Below are 12,844 nucleotides of genomic sequence, written 5' to 3'. Positions count from 1 at the left end.
AAAGTGACTAGACAACAGGATAGATAATAGACAGTAACAGCAGTATACTGTAGGTAGGGGTAAAGTGACTAGGTAACAGGATAGATAATAGACAGTAACAGCAGTATATTGTATTTAGGGGTAAAGTGACTAGACAACAGGATAGATAATAGACAGTAACAGCAGTATACTGTATTTAGGGGTAAAGTGACTAGAGAACAGGATAGATAAGACAGTAACAGCAGTATACTGTAGGTAGGGTTAGAGTGACTAGACAACAGGATAGATAATAGCCAGTAGCAGCAGTATACTGTAGGTAGGGGTAAAGTGACTAGACAACAGGATAGATAATAGACAGTAACAGCAGTATACTGTAGGTAGGGGTAAAGTGACTAGAGAACAGGATAGATAATAGACAGTAACAGCAGTATACTGTAGGTAGGGGTAAAGTGACTAGACAACAGGATAGATAATAGACATTAACAGCAGTATACTGTAGGTAGGGGTAAAGTGACTAGACAACAGGATAGATAATAGACAGTAACAGCAGTATACTGTAGGTAGGGGTAAAGTGACTAGGTAACAGGATAGATAATAGACAGTAACAGCAGTATACTGTAGGTAGGGGTAAAGGATAGATAATAGACAGTAACAGCAGTATACTGTAGGTAGGGATAAAGTGACTAGGTAACAGGATAGATAATAGACAGTAAAGTGACTAGACAACAGGATAGATAATAGACAGTAACAGCAGTATACTGTAGGTAGGGGTAAAGTGACTAGGTAACAGGATAGATAATAGACAGTAACAGCAGTATACTGTAGGTAGGGATAAAGTGACTAGGTAACAGGATAGATAATAGACAGTAACGGCAGTATACTGTAGGTAGGGGTAAAGTGACTAGGTAACAGGATAGATAATAGACAGTAACAGCAGTATACTGTAGGTAGGGTTAGAGTGACTAGACAACAGGATAGATAATAAACAGTAGCAGTAGTGTGTGTGATGAGTCAAAATACACAGATAGTTAAATAGTTAACCAATAGCTACACGGACTAACTATTTAGGTGTCTTCTGGCTTGGGAGTAGAAGCTGTTCAGGGTCCTGTTGGTTCCAGACTTGGTGCATTGGTACCGCTTGCCGTGCGGTAGCAGAGAGAACAGTCTATGACTATTTAAGTGGAAGGACGTTAGGCTATTTGGATGTTGAAAACATCAATATGACTGCAAATGACAGTACAAAAAAACATATTTTACCATCAGGGTTGGAAAAACAACCCCATTATCCAGTAACACTTGTTGGTCACATTTAGCTCATTAAAATCCACTAAACACTGCCCTTAATTCTACTTTTCACACTATATTTTGTCACTCTTTCAGTGGATCTCTATGGTGGATGATGAATTTGGAAACTAACTTGCTCTCTTCAAAATATGCAAATACTTTTTACATCACAAATGCCCCTGAATTGACTTCCATCCCAAACGCTGCTCATTAGCCCGCATCCCCTTCAAACTCTTTGTTCTAAACTGTGCTCCACAAAGAAATCAACAAACTGCAATTTGTAGCGTATGAGGCTGTAATATTTTTTGCTCCGTTTCAGGCCTCTGTACACCTGACAATGACTAAGCAGCATGGTGGGAGTGGAGGATGGAGAGCTGTTTAAATACTGACACTAAACAGAAGGAACAACACTATACTGTCTGTTAAGATGAAGGAGTAGAGGATGGAGAGCTGTTTAAATTCTGACACTTAACAGAAGGAACAACACTATACTGTCTGTTAAGATGAAAGTGTCTCTGTCTCAGTATTATATATACGGAAGTATAAAGAGAGACTGTCTGTCACGACTTCCGCCGAAGTTGGTGCCTCTCCTTGTTCGGGCGACGTTCGGCGGTCGACGTAACCGGTTTTCTAGCCACCACCGATCTACGTTTATTTTTCTATTTGTTTTGTCTTGACTGGTTTCCATTACGTTATAATTTATTCCCTATTTAACCCTCTGGTTCCCACATGGTTTTGTGCGTGTTTGTTCTTTGTTAAGTGGTCGCTCTTTTGTGTCGAGCTGGATTGTTTTCCCTGTATGGAATTAGTTTGTGATTTATTTCGAGTAAAGAACGTTTTATTCAGTTCTGTGTCCTGCGCCTGACTCCATCCTACCCGCTGCACACAGACACTTGACACTGTCCCCCTGAGACTTAGACGCTCAAAGGAGCTTCCCGGGTGTTAGGCACAGCAGGTGCTGTCTACCTCCTGTCTACGCCTTCTGTCCACCCCCGTCTTCCCCCCAGTCTAACCCAATGTCTACGCGCTCATCTACGCACCCACCTACCTGCCCGTCTACCACCCATCTACACCTGTCTACACCCTCCTCATCTACCCGTCTACCCCTCCGCCCCGTCTACCCCGGTGTCTAGCCCCTGTCTTCCCATAATGCCTCACTCCCACCAGGATCCAGAGGAACAACGGTATAATTCAGTACAGAATGTGTGTATACCGGTTGGTATCGATAGAGCAGCATCTGATACCTCACATGGATTAATAGACTGGTCCATCTCATCACTGTTCTGGCAGAGCCACGGCTGAGGTATCAGTTGACAATTAGGCTAGCTACAGACACAGGCTGAATTCGAGAAAGTGCAGGTCGATACATGTGATTGAGAAACACAGCGCTGTACTGTATCACTTTATATCCAATAATGTGTTCGATAGAGCGAGCAGCAAAACAGTTCAGAGAGAGAGAGAAAGTAGCCATAACTGATCTGAGGGCTAACATGTGTAGGATTACTTATAGACCGACAGATCACATGACTATCACACGCTTCATTAATTCAAGTAATTTTTCACTGGTGGTGACAATTCTCAATCAATGCTCAAAGGAGAAGTAACACAGAGGGTTCTACTTTCAGCTGGCGGTAAGGAGGAGCAAAAAACGCATGTCAATTGACAATTTACCTGTCAAACATCAGCTCGCATACGCTGAGGTGGGAGAGGTGGAAATATTTTAGGTGTGTCCTTAAAAACTTGTACCAATATACCAATTTCAGTCAGCGTAAGTAGGGATATTTAAGACCGACAAAAGCTGGTCTTAGCGGTAACGCAATTGGTTATGACATTGATTTAGCCAGCGCAGGCCCACACAGTAGCCTTATGTATATCACCAATGTTTTATTAAATATCACGAGCAGCAAAACAGTCTGCAGACATTACATTTTTTATTAATATTGGCCATTATTTTTGTCCAGTTTTTGTGAAAAGTTTGGACTCATTATCAGCGATGCCCATTGCATGAAGGGGTTTCTGTCACGTTTAATCCTTGCAAGCCGAAGAACACCATCCCAACCGTGTAGCACGGGGGTGGTAGCATCATGTTGTGGGGGTGCATTGTTGCAGGAGGGAGTGGTACACTTCACAAAATAGATAGCATCATTTGGAAGAAAAATGATGTGGATGTATTGAAGCAACATCTCAAGACATTAGTCAGGAAGTTAAAGCTTGGTCGCAAATGGGTCTTCCAAATGGACAATGACCCCAAGCATACTTCCAAAATTGTGGCAAAATGTCTTAAGGACAATAAAGTCAAGGTATTGGAGTGGCCATCGCAAAGCCCTGACCTCAATCCTATAGAACGCTTGTGGGCAGAACTGAAAAAGTGTGTGCGAGCAAGGAGTCATACAAACCTGACTCAGTTACACCAGCTCTGTCAGGAGGAATGGGCCAAAATTCATCCAACTTATTGTGGGAAGCTTGTGGAAGGCTACCCGAAACGTTTGACCCAAGTTAAACAATTTAAAGGCAATGCTACCAAATACTAATTGAGTGTATGTAAACTTTTGACCCACTGTGAATGTGATGAAAGAAATAAAAACTGAAATAAATCATTCTCTTTACTATTATTCTGACATTTCACATTCTTAAAATAAAGTGGTGATCCTAACTGACCTAAGACAGGTCATTTTTACTAGGATTAAATGTCAGGAATTGTGAAAAACCTTAGCCAATTACATTTAAACTCAGTTTATGTTAACTTCCGACTTCAACTGTATATATCAACTGTATATCTGTATATTCAGTTGAAGTCGGATCCAAAAAAAAACAAATCCTAATTGACTTTCCAAAACTATAGTTCGTTAACAAGAAATTTGAGGAGTGGTTGAAAGACTAGTTTTAATGACTCCAACCTAAGTGTATGTAAACCTTCGACTTCAACTGAGATATATATATATATATATATATATATATATATATATATATATATATATATAAATAAAACAAGGACATTTCTCAATGACCTCAAACTTTTGAACGGTAGTGTGTGTGTGTGTGTGTGTGTGTGTGTGTGTGTGTGTGATATATATATATATATATATACACACACACACACACACACACACACACACACACACACACACACACACACACACACACACACACACACACACACACACACATATATATATATATACACATACTACCGTTCAAAAGATTGAGGTCACTGAGAAATGTCCTTGTTTTTGAAAGAAAAGCACATTTGTCTATTAAAATAACATCAAACTGATCAGAAATACAGTGTAGACACTGTTAATGTTGTAAATGACTATTCTAGCTGGAAACAGCAGATTTTTTATGGAATATCTACATAGGAATACCGAGGACCATTACCTGCAACCATCACTCCTGTGTTGCAATGGCACGTTGTGTAGCTAATCCGTTTATCATTTTAAAAGTCTAATTGATCATTAGAAAACCCTTTTGCAATCATGTTAGCATAGCTGAAAACGGAGCATCAGCATTTGTGGGTTCGATTACAGGCTCAAAATGTCCAGAAACATATAACTTTCCTCTGAAACTCGTTAGTCTATTCTTGTTCTGAGAAATGAAGGCTATTCCATGCGAGAAATTGCCAAGAAACTGAAGATCTCGTACAAAGCTGTGTACTACTCCCTTCACAGAACAGCGTAAACCGTCTCTAACCAGAATAGAAAGAGGAGTGGGAGTCCCTGTTTCACAACTGAGCAAGAGGACAAGTACATTAGAGTGTCTAGTTTGAGAAACAGATGCCTCACAAGGCCTCAACTGGCAGCATCATTAAATAGTATGCGCAAAACACCAGTCTCAACGTCAACAGGACTGTATAGAGGCGACTCCGGAATGCTGGCCTTCTAGGCAGAGTTCCTCTGTCCAGTGTCTGTGCTATTTTGCCTATCTTAATCTTTTCTTTTTATTGGCCAGTCTGAGATATGCCATTTTCTTTGCAACTCTGCCTAGAAGGCCTGCATCCCGGAGTCGCCTCTTCACTGCGGTCTGGTACACTCAGACGAGAGTGCTCTGAAATCGGAGTAGATAGCCAGAACAAATTTACGAAAGCAACCAAATGTCCATTGAGAACGCACAATGACTATACCATTCAGCTAAGCTAAGAATGATGGGAATAATCACGTCAATAAACATTGCGTAGTTAGATAGCCTCTAGTTAATATACTGTCAAGTTTGATGTGTAACTACTAACGTTAGGTAGATAGCTAACATACCGGTACATACTGCTGTAATGATATGCTATCTGGTTCATAAGGACAGCCTAGCTAACAAATTGTCATCCAACATAACGTGTAAGGTAACTTATTTGAAAAGTCATTACTTTATTACATTGAGTAGCAAGCTACCGTGAGGACGCGCTCTATCGACTCTGAGGTTTGAGCATGCTTTTGGTGTACAGTTCATTGCGAGCTGGACTTCGGGCAAGAAGGTTGAGGGTTCGAAACATGCTCCCTGCTTGTTTCATTTTAAGTCGTGCACAATTATCCGTTTATTATTTGGTGGATGGAGTCGGCAGAAATGGATGGCCTTAAAGGTAAATATTGATACAGTAGAATGAAAAAAAGAATTACTTGTATTATGAATATTGTAACGAGTTACTTTCTGTATACAAACCCTTGACATCTTCCTCATCAAACCTCCTAAGACTGCTTTCTGTGCTGTATTGACGTATCCTGAAAATAACATCTGCTGCTTTAGATTGAACAGTCATATCTCAGTTATTGTTTGCATATCTACAAAAATGAAGCTATTTTCTTTACTTTCAGAGTGCGAGCTGATCAAGGGGTCGAAAATGTAGATATTGCCAGATGTATGGTCACTGTCCAAGGAACAGGCCATGGAAGCTTATTGCAAAAGTGTCCATAACCAGAGGTAATTAAACTGTTCTGTGTTATTTCTCTCTCTTCCTCTCTGCCTGTCTTGTTGTACATGGAACCTGTCTCACATGCATTCATTAAAAAACCCTTAAGATGTCAGCTGCTAATTTTAAGATTTACACCACATAAACACTCAGCCATTTTCACTGGACTATCAAGCCCCTGTTGCTGCCAAGTCATGATTTCCCTGGGGGTTAGCCTTGCAATAACCAAGTGGTGAGACACAAATCCCTCTATATTTAAATGTTTCAGGTACACTCAGATAGGTGTCTGAGTCACATACAGTCAGTAACCACTCACAGAGGCACACACAACTTACATTTCTATAACCTCGGACCCACCTCAGTGTTCACTATTCATGGAGGAGATTAAGTCCCCCCCCCACAAAACCGTTTCTTTATCTCTGTTAGAGTGGAACGCTTATGGAGAGGTGTTTAGAGTGCTGTGACATGTCAGTACAACAACTTGCTGCACAGTTTGGAAGAAGAAGGCTACCTTGACCTGTCATATTCTATCCACCTCTTCTGTGTGGGATATGTGTTCCTACCTCGTCTGCGGGCAGATCTGCAGCATTTCATAGAGAGTTGGAATAATCACCCTTTAAGTACAGAGGCGAACCTGACACCTCACTAGCTGTGGCATATCGGAATGCTCCAAACACCTGTTTCTGAGCTAGACTATGCAGACATATGTGTCCGTGTGATATCAAATCAAAGTTTATTTGTCACGTGCGCCGAATACAACAGGTGTAGACCTTACAGTGAAATGTTTACTTACAGGCTCTATTAGGTAAACAATAGGTAAGGTGAACAATAGGTAAGTAAAGAAATAAAACAAAAGTAAAAAGACAGTGAAAAATAACAGTAGCGAGGCTATATACAGTAGCGAGGCTATAACAGTAGCGAGGCTACATACAGACACCGGTTAGTCAGGCTGATTGAGGTAGTATGTACATGTAGATATGGTTAAAGTGACTATGCATATATGATGCAAAGAGAGTAGCAGTAGCGTAAAAGAGGGGTTGGCGAGTGGTGGGACACAATGCAGATAGCCCGGTTAGCCAATGTGCGGGAGCACTGGTTGGTCGGCCCAATTGAGGTAGTATGTACATGAATGTATAGTTAAAGTGACTATGCATATATGATAAACAGAGAGTAGCAGCAGCGTAAAATAGGGGCTGGGGTGGGGCACACAATGCAAATCGTTCGGGTAGCCATTTGATTACCTGTTCAGGAGTCTTATGGCTTGGGGGTAAAAAAAAAATGTTGAGAAGCCCTTTTGTCCTAGACTTGGCAATCCGGTACCGCTTGGCATGCGGTAGTAGAGAGAACAGTCTATGACTGGGGTGGCTGGGTACTTTGACAATTAGGGCTTTCCTCTGACACCACCTGGTGTAGAGGTCCTGGATGGCAGCCAGCTTAGCCCCAGTGATGTACTTGGCCGTACGCACTACCCTCTGTATTGCCTTGCGGTCGGAGGCCGAGCAATTGCCGTACCAGGCAGTGATGCAACCAGTCAGGATGCTCTCGATGTTGCAGCTGTAGAACCTTTTGAGGATCTCAGGACCCATGTCAAATCTTTTTAGTTTCCTGCGGGGGAATAGGCTTTGTCGTGCCCTCTTCACGACTGTCTTGGTGTGTTTGGACCATTCTAGTTTGTTGTTGATGTGGACACCAAGGAACTTGAAGCTCTCAACCTGCTCCACTACAGCCTCGTCAATTAGAATGGGGGCGTGCTCGGTCCTCCTTTTCCTGTAGTCCACAATCATCTCCTTAGTCTTGTGAATGGCTTGACAGATCTTCCTTTATATGTATCATCACTAATACATATTTGTTTATTTTGAGCATTCCAGAATAAGCAGGTGGAGGACCTGCTTTATCAGGAGGATAATGTGGAATCTTGAAACACTGACAATGGGGTCAATGTTCCTGACATCACATGCCCCCTGTCTACTGAGAACCTTGCTGTGCTGCAATGTCAAGTGAACCCTACCACTGACTCCTCATCTTTTGGTCAGGACATATACATGGATGCTCTTCGATTTGTTATGAGTCTCCAGCCTTTTTAGGTGCAGTCATTCCACACTACGCAGGATATTGTTTTAGCCCCAGCGCAACTCTTGATAATGGCAACAAAAAAAACTATTTTGGAGGAAGGTGAAAGGAGAGCAGGCCCAGCTGTCAAAGTGGCAAAGTAGGCTATTCCGGATAGAGCAGGTACTTTTGTGTAGTCTGTTTCTTGTGAGGTTTTCTGTCCTCAGATACAGAGAGCTGTTAAAGCCTGTATGCAGATTAGAGGTCCCAATGAAGAGCAGCGGTTCTCAGTCCTGGTCCTGGGGATTCAAAGGGGTGCATATTTCTGTTTTTGCCTTAACCTGTCTGGGCTAGGGGGCAGTATTTTCACGGCCGGATGAAAAACGTACCCAATTTAAACAGGTTATTACTCTGGCCCAGAAACTAGAATATGCATTTTATTAGTAAATTTGGATAGAAAACACTCTGAAGTTTCTAAAACTGTTTGAATGGTGTCTGTGAGTATAACAGAACTCATATGGCAGGCAAAAACCTGAGAAAATTCCAAGCAGGAACTGGAAAGTCTGAGAATTGTAGTTCTTCTTTTGATTCTCTATCGAAGCTAGAGTGTCTGTGGGGTGACGTTGCACTTCCTAAGGCTTCCATTGGCTGTCTAAAGCCTTCAGAAAGTGGTTTGAGCATTTTCCTGTCACTGGGCAGATAATAAGAGCTCAGTTACTGAGTGGTCTGCTTGGCAACAAAGGGATTGGATATGCTCGGTCCCGCGAGATCGCCCCTCCTTCTATTTCTTCTCAGATGAATATGCTATTGTCCGGTTGGAATATTATCGCAGTTTTACTGTTTAAAATACCATAAAGATTGATTTTAAACAGCTTTTGACATGGTTCTAAGTATGGTAATGGAACATTTTGACTTTTCGTCTCTCGTTCCGCGCTTGCGCGTTACCCTTTGGATAGTGACCTGAATGCACGAACAAAACGGAGGTATTTGTACATGAATATGGATTATTTCGAGAGAAAAAACAACATTTCTTGTGGAAGTAGCAGTCCTGGGAGTGCATTCTGACGAAGATCAGCAAAGGTAAGAGAATATTTCTAATACTAATTCTGAGTTTAGGTTGCCCCGAACTTGGCGGATGTCTGAATAGCTCAACGTGATGGCTGAGCTATGTACTCAGAATATTGAAAGATGTGCTTTCTCCATAAAGCAATTTTAAAATCTGACACTGCGGTTCCATCCAGGGGTAGTCTATCTATAATTCTTAAAATAATTGTTATATATTTTGTCAACGTTTATGATGAGTATTTTTGTAAATTGATGTGCACATTCACCGGACGTTTTGGTGTGAATACATTTTCTGAACATTATGCGTCAATGTAAAATGCTGTTTTCGGATATAAATATGAACTTTATCGAACAAAACATACATGTATTGTGTAACATAATGTCCTAGGAGTGTCATCTGATGAAGATCGTCAAAGGTTAGTGCTTCATTTAGCTGTGTTTTGGGTTTTATTGACACATGTCCTTGCTTGGAAAATGGCTGTGTGATTATTTTTGTCTATGTACTTGCCTAACATAGTCTAATGTTTTGCTTTCGCTGTAAAGCCTTTTTGAAATCGGACAATGTGGTTAGATTAATGAGAAGTTTATCTTTAAAATGGTGTAAAATAGTTGTATGTTTGAGAAAGTTGAATTATGACATTTTGTTGTTTTTGAATTATCCGCCCTGATATTTCACTGGCTGTGTCCCGCAGAAGTTTACACTACACAGCTGATTCAAATGATCAAGTCATCATCAAGCTTCAAGTGGTATTTATGTATTAATTTGTAACGCTATCCTTGATAAGATCCTGCCATTGTCATTTGCTACACATGCACATGTATCTATCTATCCAATGTTATCATGATTTGTTATAAAGGATATTATACTTATATTATACAGGAAGTATTATTAAAGAGATGCTTTACATTGAAATACAGATAGAGATGTAGTAGTGCCAGAGTTAATGATCCAAGGTCAGTTTTCCATTTCACCTCCTGATGATTATGATGACTGACCGGGTTAGAATAAATAAAACAAGGCTTAATCATGCTCTCTCTCTATCCATCTGTCTCTCGTCTGCAGGTATGTTTGATGTGAGAGAGGAAGCCAGTCCCGTCATCGCAACCTCATCCGGTCTTAAGATACCCTTCGGGCCAACTGGGGGCCCAGGGCTGGTTAGGAGACACCGCTAGAGACACTATGTAATTGTGATGAACTGAGAGAATATTAGGGTAGCACTGTAATTCATTAATCATATGCTGTCTTCCCTGCTCTGTTTTACCTCTTTCCTTTTCTGTCTTCTACACCTCTCTCCCCACCTCCTCTTTCTTCCCCTTTTTTATAATGCACACCATATATGCATTGAAGTACAGATTGAACTTGTATTTATAATATACTTTTACAATTATAATATTTATAATGCATGTATTATGTATTTATAACACCTGGATAATGAACTTTCAATAAAGCATTTCACATTCTCCACTGGTTGAAATGAAGTATCTCATTGAAATACAACACCTATCCTGTGTCCTCAGATTAATGCAGATGAAGGGAGTTAGATATGCATAGGAAGTGTAGTGTACTGTTTTTTCTATATATATGAATTACAAATCAGCCTTTACTTAAATCATGTTTCTAGTCTATGGCATAGTTACAATGTGTAATCATTGATGTCCCAGGAGCAGGAGTGGTAAACACTGTTGAAGTGTATAATTGTAATACATGCACACACAGCATCATTCAAAGAACGGAGTTTGATTCACCTGGTATTGGATATGACTGATAGAGAATGTCTCAATTCATACCTGATGTAGCCTCGCTACTTTTATAGCCTCACTACTGTATATAGCCTGGCTTTTTACTGTTGTTTTATTTCTTTACTTACCTATTGTTCACCTAATACCTTTTTTGCACTATTGGTTAGAGCCTGTAAGTAAGCATTTCACTGTAAGGTCTACACCTGTTGTATTCGGCGCACGTGACAAATAAACTTTGATTTGATTTGATAACCAACTAATACCCAGGGGCGATCAGGCCTTAGAGAAAACAACATATAGGAAAGACAGTTGGCTGACTGAGCTAATTGAGACGTGATGACAGACACTGATATGGTTTTCGATCACAGAGCAGTTTCTCAGAGGAAATGTATCTCTGCCCAAATATTTCCCAAGCACTACAGTCTGGTTTCTGCAACCCCTGGAATACATTGTTGTTCGATATTAGGCACCTGTGGCTTGTTTTTGACTTTTCCCCCAAAAAATGCGATGGTTAGCCTGCATACTATTAGAACAGCAGCAACATTGCTTTGTCTGTATGATACTGTCACGCCCTGACCTGAGAGAGACGGTTTATTTCTCTATTTTGTTAGGTCAGGGTGTGGGGTGGGCATTCTATGTTTTGTATTTCTTTGTGTTGGGCCGAGTATGCTTCCTAATCAGAGGCAGCTGTCTATTGTTGTCTCTGATTAGGAATCATACTTAGGCAGCCTTTTCCCACCTGTGTTTGTTGGTAGTTGTTTTCTGTTTTGTGTTTTATCTGACAGAACTGTGCGCGTTCGTTTCCATTGTTTATTATTTTGTTTAAGTGTTCTGAGTAAAAATAAATATCAAGATGAACACTTACCACGCTGCACCTTGGTCCCCTCATTGCGACAGTCGTTAACCTGTTGGGGATAGGGGGCAGTATTTGCACGGCCGGATAAAAAATGTACCCGATTTAATCTGGTTACTACTCCTGCCCAGTAACTAGAATATGCATATAATTAGTAGATTTGGATAGAAAACACCCTAAAGTTTCTAAAACTGTTTGAATGGTGTCTGTGAGTATAACAGAACTCATATGGCAGGCCAAAACCTGAGAAGATTCCATGCAGGAAGTGGAAATCTGATTTGTGGAATCACCTTCAACACTTTGCCTATGAAACACACCGTAAGTTAGGATTCATCTTCCACTAGATGTCAACAGTCTTTACAAAGTGGTTTGAGTCTTCTCCGGTAGAAACTGACCGAACGAGAGGCCTGGAAAGTTGGTCATAGGGGGAGGGCCATTACTACTATGACGCGGACGCCCGTGGGTACCCTCTCGTTCCGAAACGTTTAGTAAGACAATGCAATCGTCCGCCTTGAATATTATTGAAGCTCTGATTGAAAAAGGCCCTAAAGATTTATGTTATACAACGTTTGACATGTTTGAACGAACGTAAATATATATTTTTTGCACATTCGTGACGACAAGTCCCGCGCGCTTCAGTACATTTTGAGTAGCCTTCGGAACGCGCTAACAAGAAGGAGAAATTGGGACATAAATTATTAACTTTTTCGAACAAAACTACATTTGTTGTTGACCTGGGATTCCTGGAAGTGCCTTCTGATGAAGATAATCAAAGGTAAGTGAATATTTACAATAGTATATTTGATTTTAGATGACTCCAAGATGGCGCTAACCTGTATCGCCTAGCCTATTTTTCTGAGCATAGCACCTCGTTTATTGCAAAGTGTGATTTCCCATTAAAGTTATTTTTAAATCTGGCAATGCGGTTGCATTCACGAGATATTAATCTATAATTCTTTGAATGACAATATTATATTTGA

The 12,844-nt window shown here is 40.7% G+C and overlaps 1 protein-coding gene across 1 annotated transcript in view; it reads right to left on the bottom strand.

Moving 5' to 3' along the window:
• LOC115155525 (contactin-associated protein-like 5) overlaps positions 1–12,844 on the bottom strand; it is a 122,272-nt gene that overhangs the window by 76,937 nt on the left and 32,491 nt on the right. The gene's annotated exons all lie outside the window — the stretch shown is intronic.

Source organism: Salmo trutta, chromosome 20 (genome assembly GCF_901001165.1).
Source record: "Salmo trutta chromosome 20, fSalTru1.1, whole genome shotgun sequence".
Lineage (NCBI taxonomy): Eukaryota > Metazoa > Chordata > Actinopteri > Salmoniformes > Salmonidae > Salmo > Salmo trutta.
The sequence above is the reverse complement of the archived record's forward strand: the minus strand, read 5'-3'. Positions and strand labels throughout refer to the sequence as shown.